Raw genomic sequence first — 9,022 nt, 5'->3', positions numbered from 1 at the left:
AAAAAGATGATCCCCACTCCACACCCACCACCTGCAGAAAGTGAGGATGATGTCCATCAAAATGTAGAAATTATGTGTCTCCATTTACAAGACAAAATTACAAATTAGAAAAACAAAATATACAGAAATTGCTAAGATAACACAAATCTAGGGCAGAATTCCTTTGCAGCTTGTTTTGTTTTTTCATTAGTGTAAATGTTAAAATAAAGCTGCTGAGTCAAACTGAGAAAGTTTGACATGGACCTTAAGAGTAATTTAATTAACAAACATTTCCGAGATATCTCTCAACTTTGCAAAGACATTCAAATGAGCCAAAATCCCCATATTATAACCTTTGGTGAAACGTGTGGGTGGAAAAACCTTTGAGAGTCCCACAGAATTTATCGGATAAAATAAATTAAATGTCAATGTTATTATTGTATGGCTGGAAACAGTGGGGTTGTCCAAATTCAGAGGCTGCATCCTCCTGAGGACCCGGCCTTTGCAGTCTAAGTGGGCCGGGTCCTCCGAAAGCCGGGTAGGCCGGAAGTGAGCGACTGTGAAATTGGACAGTCTAGCCTTCAGAATTACATCACAAGCTCTCTCAGTGGAGTGAAACTCTGCCATTTGCTCCTTGCTATCTAAAATATAACCGGACGCTGGCATAAATTCTCGACCATCTCACACTTCCATTTAATCAGTTTTCTGTTTGACGTTTATTCAGCTGTGTGAGGAACCCTCCTGAGGGATTAATAAAGTTTTGTTTAATCTAATCTAATAACTTTAATCTCAGCCAAACCGATTTACTCACCAACAAATAAAACACTGAAAAAAGCCAAACAATAACATTTTTAAGTTATCTAAGTGACTTATATATCATGTTTAACCTGAGTAATGAAAGACTGCGGGGGTTTGAAAACGATGTGCTGGGAGTTTGGCTGGCTCAGATATTTGAAGTTTATACAGCTACATTCTCGCCTAAAAAAATTTCTTTAAAGTTTATTTTGCGACCCAGAAAGAGTAATAATTAAAGTAATATTAATTAAGTAATATTAAAACTAAGTAGCTGCCGCCATCGTTGGAAACTGGAATTGCCTGGGCCACTCTATGAATTCTGGGATATGGTTTTTCAATTTTGTTGTCCAGGTGGAAAATCGGGAGAAATTCGGGAGATTTCCGGGAGGGGCACTGAAATTCGGGATTCTCCTGGAAAAATCGGGAGGGTTGGCATGTATGTTCTTAAGGGAGAGAGGGAGATAAGGCTGAGGTATGCCAAATTACACAAGAACAAAAATATGCATGAAGGAGGTCACGAGAGAGGTACAAAAGGGAAGTGGTTACATTCTTCTCTAAAAAATGTTGGAGACTCTGCCATAGTTTGGGACTGCATTTCAACCAGTGTTGTAAGAGATCAAGTCAGAATTGATGGAATCATGAATGGAGAAAGGTTTTTGACCCATCGTGCCATCTAGAATGTACCTGATTTGCAGTAGCTTGATATTTCAGAATGACAATGATCCCAAACACACTGCCAGTCCAGTAAAAGCATACATGCATAGAAAAAGACACAGTGGAACACTATCAGTTGTGGATTGGCCTTCCCAGACCTCAGATCTCAACATTATTGAAGGCGTCTGTACGGTTCTCTCTATGTGTTGAACTCCCTGAGCATGAACATAGATAAACAGCCAACCAAACTCCTTTTCAAGAGCCAGGAAGGTGAGCGTACTTGCTCCCTGGCTTTGTACGCAGCAATCACATTGAACTGACATCAACGAACTGGAGTGAAACTAGAAAAACACATAAAAAAAACTCTTAATGGATTGTCATATAATCAGCAGGTAAGTATAGTTAGGCACTATCATTGGAGACTACAAAATAAGTATCCTGTAGATTTATAATCTGATATTAATACAATGAAAAATAATCAGGTAGTGGGTGAGCATACACTTGTATCATTAGCTCAGAGACTATGACCTATAACTACTACACTTCATAAAAGGTACAAAATAATGTTACAAAACACCCTATTATTAATTGTCTAATATACAAAGAACTGACAGAACTTACAACCATTGCTTTCTGAAGGACTCCTCTGTAGGATTATCTTGGATTCAACACAAATGATTTCAAAGGTGTAGCCATGTTTTTCCCACTGTTCTCTGCACTTCCTGCTTCCTGTCTATCCAAATGTCAAAGAAAAGGCTTCACAATTTTCTGATGTATAACAATCAAAATACAATGTCCATGTCTACTTATTTGTCTCATTAGCATATAAACATATTCAAGACAGAACAGCGACATTATTAATGGAACAAAAGGCAGCCAACAGCCAAAGAAGAGCTCTGATATGTCGCTCTGATATGTCCTTCAAGAAGACTGGAGTACTCGTGATGAGTGCTCAAAGAAATTATGAGAAAGCTTGCCTAAGAAAGCTCAGGCTATGTCGAAAAATAAAGGTGGTCATACAACCTCATTAGAACTGTACAAACTTGTGTTTGTTTTGTTTTATACACTGTATATACAGTACATGTATATTTGCATAAGTTTAAAAAAATAGCTGCCTCTATTTTAAAAATAAAAGGAGTGGCTCACTGTGGTGGAAATTTAAAAATACAGGGAAGATTAATAGAAGTGCATGCAGGATGTTTTAATCTTCTAAAACGGAGAAGGACAGCATCCGAGTTGATGAAAGTTTTCAATTTTTTATTCATATCTATTCATTCATCATTCTCCCATGAAGCCTTTGTCAAAGATTTTGCCAGATTTTTTCCATTTTGATCTTTTATCACTGTGCGGCAGCCAAATTTTAATTCTAAAATTAACAAGTAACTAATCACGTACGTAGTGTTTCAAAAACATTTCATTTTTTTCAATTTTTTATGTCTTATACATAAGATGTCAGTGCTGCTCCAAATATGAATGTTTTTTTTTCAGCATCCATGTGCTTAAAAGCATATTTACAATAACATTTATTTTCTTTTCCTTAATGTTTTTTCTCTTTTTGTTTATTTTATGTTTTTGACCATCCCACATCTACTTTTAGATACTTACCTTTTGGTTATTTGTTTGAAAAATAAAAACAGCATTGATTGGGGACCTACCTACAGCCTCATAAATAACACTGCAAGTGAATGGCATTTTCTTTTCAAATTCACAAAAAGAAAAAGGAAATCTGCAGAGGCAATGATTGGCAGCATTCATCATGGGCTGTCAAAAGGAGACTGCATTATTAAAAGAGTTAGGGATTTAAACTTTCTTCATTTTCTTCAGAGTTTTACAGAGAAATGCAACAAAATATAGAGTAATACTACAGTCTGTTGAACTGATATTACAACCGCTGCACAGCCAGCCAGGTTCCCTTAGTCCAGTGGTTCTTAACCTTGTTGGAGGTACCGAACCCCACCAGTTTCATATGCGCATTCACTGAACCCCTCTTTAGTGAAAAATAAAATATGATTTTTTTCAAATTCAAGACATAGATATGTTTTTTATTGGTGCACAAAATGAGCCGTGCATGTCACGGTGGAGGCTCTGCCGAACCCCTGAGACCGACTCACCGAACCCCTAGGGTTCGATCGAACCCAGGTTAAGAACCACTGCCTTAGTCATTTTTGTGTTTTCAAAGTAGTGATGGGATTTCTGGCTCTTTTTAGAGATCCGGCTCTTTCGGCTCGACTCACTAAAAAGATCCGGCTCTTTCGGCTCCGAACCGGCACTTCAGGCTGTTTTGTTGCTTTAATTATTTAATTATTAACAATAATATAACATTATGCAGAAAAGGAATTACTAATGTAAAAAATGTGGTTTTATTTATATATGTTTATATATGGCCCCTAGAGACAAAGCACGTACAAACTCTAAAGCATATACAAACTCCAAAAAGCACGTACAAACTCCAAAACACATTTCTAGCGTTAACTGAACTTCCAAAACAGAGCTACCCAGATCACTTAAATTACACAATTGCAAGCATGTGTGTATTGTTTGTGTATTTATAGACAAGCACTCATATTTATTCAAATAATTAAAAAAAAAAAATCATTTACCTGTTACTACCACACACCAAATCCGGTTGTTGATACTTCCTGGCTTGTGTAGCCACTAGGTAACAAAAGCTCAACACTGCGCCCTGCATCCTGGAGCACTTCTGTTGTCTTTTGTACGTGCTTCTGAGTTTTTACGTGTTTTGGAGTTTGTACGTGCTTCTGAGTTTGTACATGCTTCGGGGTTTGTAAGTGTGTCTGAGTTTTTACGCGTTTTAGAGTTTGTACATGCTTTGTCTCTAAGGGCCACCATAAATATACTTTATTTATTCACTCCACATAAAATGTAAAACATAAATCATATAATACAAAAAACAATTATTTACATTTTAAACTTTTAACTATTTAAATTTTCAGCTTTTTCCTTTTAAACAAATTTAACGTGAAACAACACAAAACACTGCAAACCACAACACAATTAAATATAAATTAAAATATTAAAACAAAAAGAAGATGCACATTCTCTGTCATATGGGCCTGCATGATTTCTGAATCCTTTATCATCTGCAACTGAAAATAGTGGATGATTACTATACCTTTCTAATGTGACGTTGTTGTCCCTCGCTCTCTTTCTCTCTGGCTCTGTTCCTGTGCTACTGTGAGTGTAACTAACGCCCCTCCCCCCTCTGCCCAGCGCAAAGTACAGGCCGCGCGTGCGGAGTTTAGCAGAAAAAAAGGGCGAGAGAGAGAGTGAGAGACAGAAAAAAAAAAACCTCACGGCTCCCAATAAGGAGCCGGCTCGCATCGTTCACTTCAAAGACCCGGCTCTAAGAGCCATTTTGTTCGCGAACGACCCATCACTATTTCAAAGTGCTGTTTTTTTTCTTGCATATCATTTCATGCCAAGTAATACCTACAGACTTTGTTCATTAACCTCTGCCCATGAGAATGCAGTCACCCTAACCCTGACCAAGTTGGTGAACTTACTGCTTGTAAATAGTCTCGCTGTTTAGACAGCTGACAAGTTGACGAAGAGGAGCAATAACCCGAAATACACACACAGAGAGGCGAAAAACCAGTGTCAAACCTGAAGTGTGCGGGACAAGATATAAATCCCTGAGCTCATCTGCTTTTGGTTTCATTTGTTTGTTTGTTTTTAAAATTTTAATCCTTTAACATTGCCATGTGGGGAAATATGAAAACCACCTGGAAACAGAACAATTGCAAGACATGAGGCCTGCTTATCTACTAAGTCAATGTCTTGTAAAAAAAAAAAAAAAAGATGCATGCAATGTTCATGCTTGCTCTAAAGAATAAACAAAATCAGTCCAGACTTTTACATTCAAAAATATTTAACACTTTCAGTGTGAAAGTGTTATCTGCATACTTTAAAATTTCAGAAGTCAGTATTTTAAAAGTGACTGCATGTTTTAATTACAACACACTCGTTTTACATATCCACAAAACTATCCCTACTAAGGCAGTGGTACATTCTACAGGGATTGACCCAGTATTAAGCAAGCCCCGGAGCTAAACTATCCAAGGACGTAATATTGATAATCTACATTACTGGCTCTGCTCTTAGTAATAACGTATTTAGAATTTATGAATTATGTTCACTAAAACTATTTTCATAGAGAGACCTCTTTAAGCCTGTTTGTGATTGGCAGGGGTAGGCGTCTCTCTTATATGTTGCAGAGAGACTGTGTTAGTGAAAAGTACAGAAGTGTATTTGGCTTCGCTAAAGTTGATGCTAACGCCCCTCAACACACAACACCGCAAGGGCAATCTGTTGACTGCCTAGGTTGTAGTTAATCTCTTATTCTCTCAAGGATGTCATACACGGTGCAGGCCTAAGTGGAGTTAAATATATGATTAATGACTGTGCAAACGTTTTTGGTAAGTGTGAAAAAATGCTGTAAAGAAAGAATACTTTCAGAAATAGAAATGTTAATCATTTATTGTCATCAGTCAACAAAATGCAGTGTATGAACGAAAGAGAAATCTAAATAAAATCAATATTTGCTGTGACCATCCTTTGCCTTCAAAACAGCATCAATCCTTCTAGGTACACTTGCACTTAGTTTTTGAAGGAACTTGGCAGGTAGGCTGTTCTGAACATACTGGAGAACTAACCACAGATTTTCTGTGGATGTAGGCTTCCTCACATACTTCTGTCTCTTGTTAAGGGTTCAAATATTGAGGAGGGATACAGGAGGTAATCCAAGAATAACAACACTGATCCGGCCAGGTGAAGTCAAACGATGATTTTAATGACACGCGTGGAGAGACCACCGACGTACGCAGACAGCATTGATCTCCAACTAACAATGCATAAGCAGATGTTTTATACCATCAGGGTTTAAATTTAATGACGCCCCTTCAACGTCAAACAGATACACTTCATACATAGGTTTCAAAACCACAATGACTTTTAACACAGTTCAAAAGAACATTGTCTCCGTCTCCACGGCAGGTGCTTCCTGTCAACCTTCTGACTCTCGCTTCTCCAAAACTTCAGGCCATGCTCTGCAACAAACTAGCAATTCTGCACACACAAAAATGCAGTTGCAAGCAAACATGATTAACCTCTCACCTATAAATGAGTCTATCTACTGTGTGTGCGTGGGTGCGCGCGCCGGCACGAAATGCACTCAGTTTCACCTCTCACCTCACCCACTAACGCTCACAGTCAGACAGAGGCCACTCTCAAATGTATTAGCAGTTTACTAAAACTATATATATAATATATTGAACAAATGCTGTAAATGAATGCCCCTACTTCAAAGCTTAACAAAAAGGATATAAATGAATAAAAGATAACAATGAATCATCTGGAATAAAAGGTTAATATGATAACAGTATGCATAAACATTTTGAGGCCATCTTAAAGCTTTCTGTTATATTGTTAAAGCAATGATTATACCGCAAATTATATAATGACAAAAGGCATTTTATTCCCTTTTATTCTTCATGTAATCTCAGACAACCTCGATAACGTTGAGATCAGGGCTCTGTTGGCCCATACCATCACTTCCAGTACTTCTTGTTCTTCTTTACACTGAAGATAGCTCTTAATGACTTTGGCTGCGTGGTTGGGGTCGTTGTCCTGCTGCAGAATACATTTGGGGCCAATCATACGCCTACCTGATGGTATTGCATGATGGATAAGCATCTGCCTGTATTTCTCAGCATTGAGAACACCATTAATCCTAACCAGATCTCCAACTCTGGTTAGGATTTGCAGAAATGCAGCCCCAAACATTCAAGGAACCTCCACCATTCTTCTATCACTATCCAGAGTTGGGACCAGGAAGCAGAGTTGCAGTCTTACACGCCTCTCTGCAGCTTCTCTCCTCCTGCTACCCCCCCAAAAACCCATCTCCATAGAGACTGTGTCAGCTCCCAAAAAGACAAAAAACAAACTAAAAACCAGCAACAAACAACTTAAACACTTACAAAGAAAGAACAATACAGTATCCACATCTGAACCAAAGAGTAAAACAGTGAAATGTGGATTATTAAATATTAGGTCTCTCTCCTCCAAGTCTCTGTTAGTACATGACTTAATAATTGATCAACAAATTGATTTACTCTGCCTTACAGAAACCTGGTTGCAGCAGGATGATTATGTTAGTTTAAATGAATCAACACCCCCGAGTCATTCTAACTACCAGAAATCTCGAAGCACAGGTCGAGGGGGCGGTTTGGCAGCAATTTTTCACACCAGTCTATTAATTAATGAAAGACCAAGACAGACTTTTAATTCATTTGAAAGCCTGATGCTTAACATTGTCCACCCCAGCTGTGAAACTCAGAAACCAGTCTTACTTGTTATCATCTATCGTCCACCTGGGCCTTACACAGAGTTTCTGTCTGATTTCTCAGACTTTATATCTAATTTAGTTCTGAGCTCAGATAAAATAATTATTGTGGGTGATTTTAACATCCATGTTGATGCTAAAAATGACAGCCTCAACATGGCATTTAATCTGTTGTTAGACTCAATTGGTTTCTCTCAAAATGTAAAAGAACCCACCCACCACTTTAATCACACTCTAGATCTTGTTTTAACATATGGCATAGAAACTGAACATTTAACAGTGTTTCCTGAAAACCCTCTCCTGTCTGATCATTTCTTGATAACATTTACATTTACAATAATTGATTACGCAGCAGTGGAGAGTGGACTTTATCAAAGTAGATGTCTTTCTGAAAGCGCTGTAACTAAGTTTAAGAATATAATCCAGCCACTGTTATCATCGTCAATGCCCTGTACCAACACAGAGCAGAGCAGCTATCTGAACGCTACCCCAACAGAGGTCGATTATCTTGTTAATAATTTCACCTCCTCACTACGTACGACTCTGGATACTGTAGCTCCGGTGAAAACTAAGGTCTCTAATCAGAAGTACCTGACCCCGTGGTATAATTCTCAAACACGTACCCTAAAGCAGATGACTCGTAATCTGGAGAGGAAATGGCGTGTCACAAATTTAGAGGATCATCATTTAGCCTGGAGAAATAGTTTGTTGCTTTATAAGAAAGCCCTCCGCAAAGCCAGAACAGCTTACTACTCATCACTGATTGAAGAAAATAAGAACAACCCCAGGTTTCTCTTCAGCACTGTAGCCAGGCTGACAAAAAGTCAGAGCTCTTTTGAGCCAACCATCCCTTTAACGTTAACTAGTGATGACTTCATGAACTTCTTCACAAATAAAATTTTTATCATTAGAGAAAAAATTACCAATAATCATCCCACAGATGTAATATTATCTACAGCTACTCTTAGTTCCATTGATGTTAAGTTAGACTCTTTTTCTCCAATCGATCTTTCTGAGTTAACTTCAATAATTACTTCCTCCAAACTATCAACGTGTCTTTTAGACCCCATTCCTACAAAACTGCTCAAAGAAGTCCTGCCATTGATTAATTCTTCGATCTTATATATGATCAACCTATCTCTAATAATCGGCTATGTACCACAGGCCTTCAAGGTGGCTGCAGTTAAACCTTTACTCAAAAAGCCATCTCTAGACCCAGCAGTCTTAGCTAAT

This window comes from Neolamprologus brichardi, chromosome 6 (assembly GCF_056152115.1).
Source record: "Neolamprologus brichardi isolate AB-2024 chromosome 6, ASM5615211v1, whole genome shotgun sequence".
NCBI classification, from domain to species: domain Eukaryota; kingdom Metazoa; phylum Chordata; class Actinopteri; order Cichliformes; family Cichlidae; genus Neolamprologus; species Neolamprologus brichardi.
The sequence above is the reverse complement of the archived record's forward strand: the minus strand, read 5'-3'. Positions refer to the sequence as shown.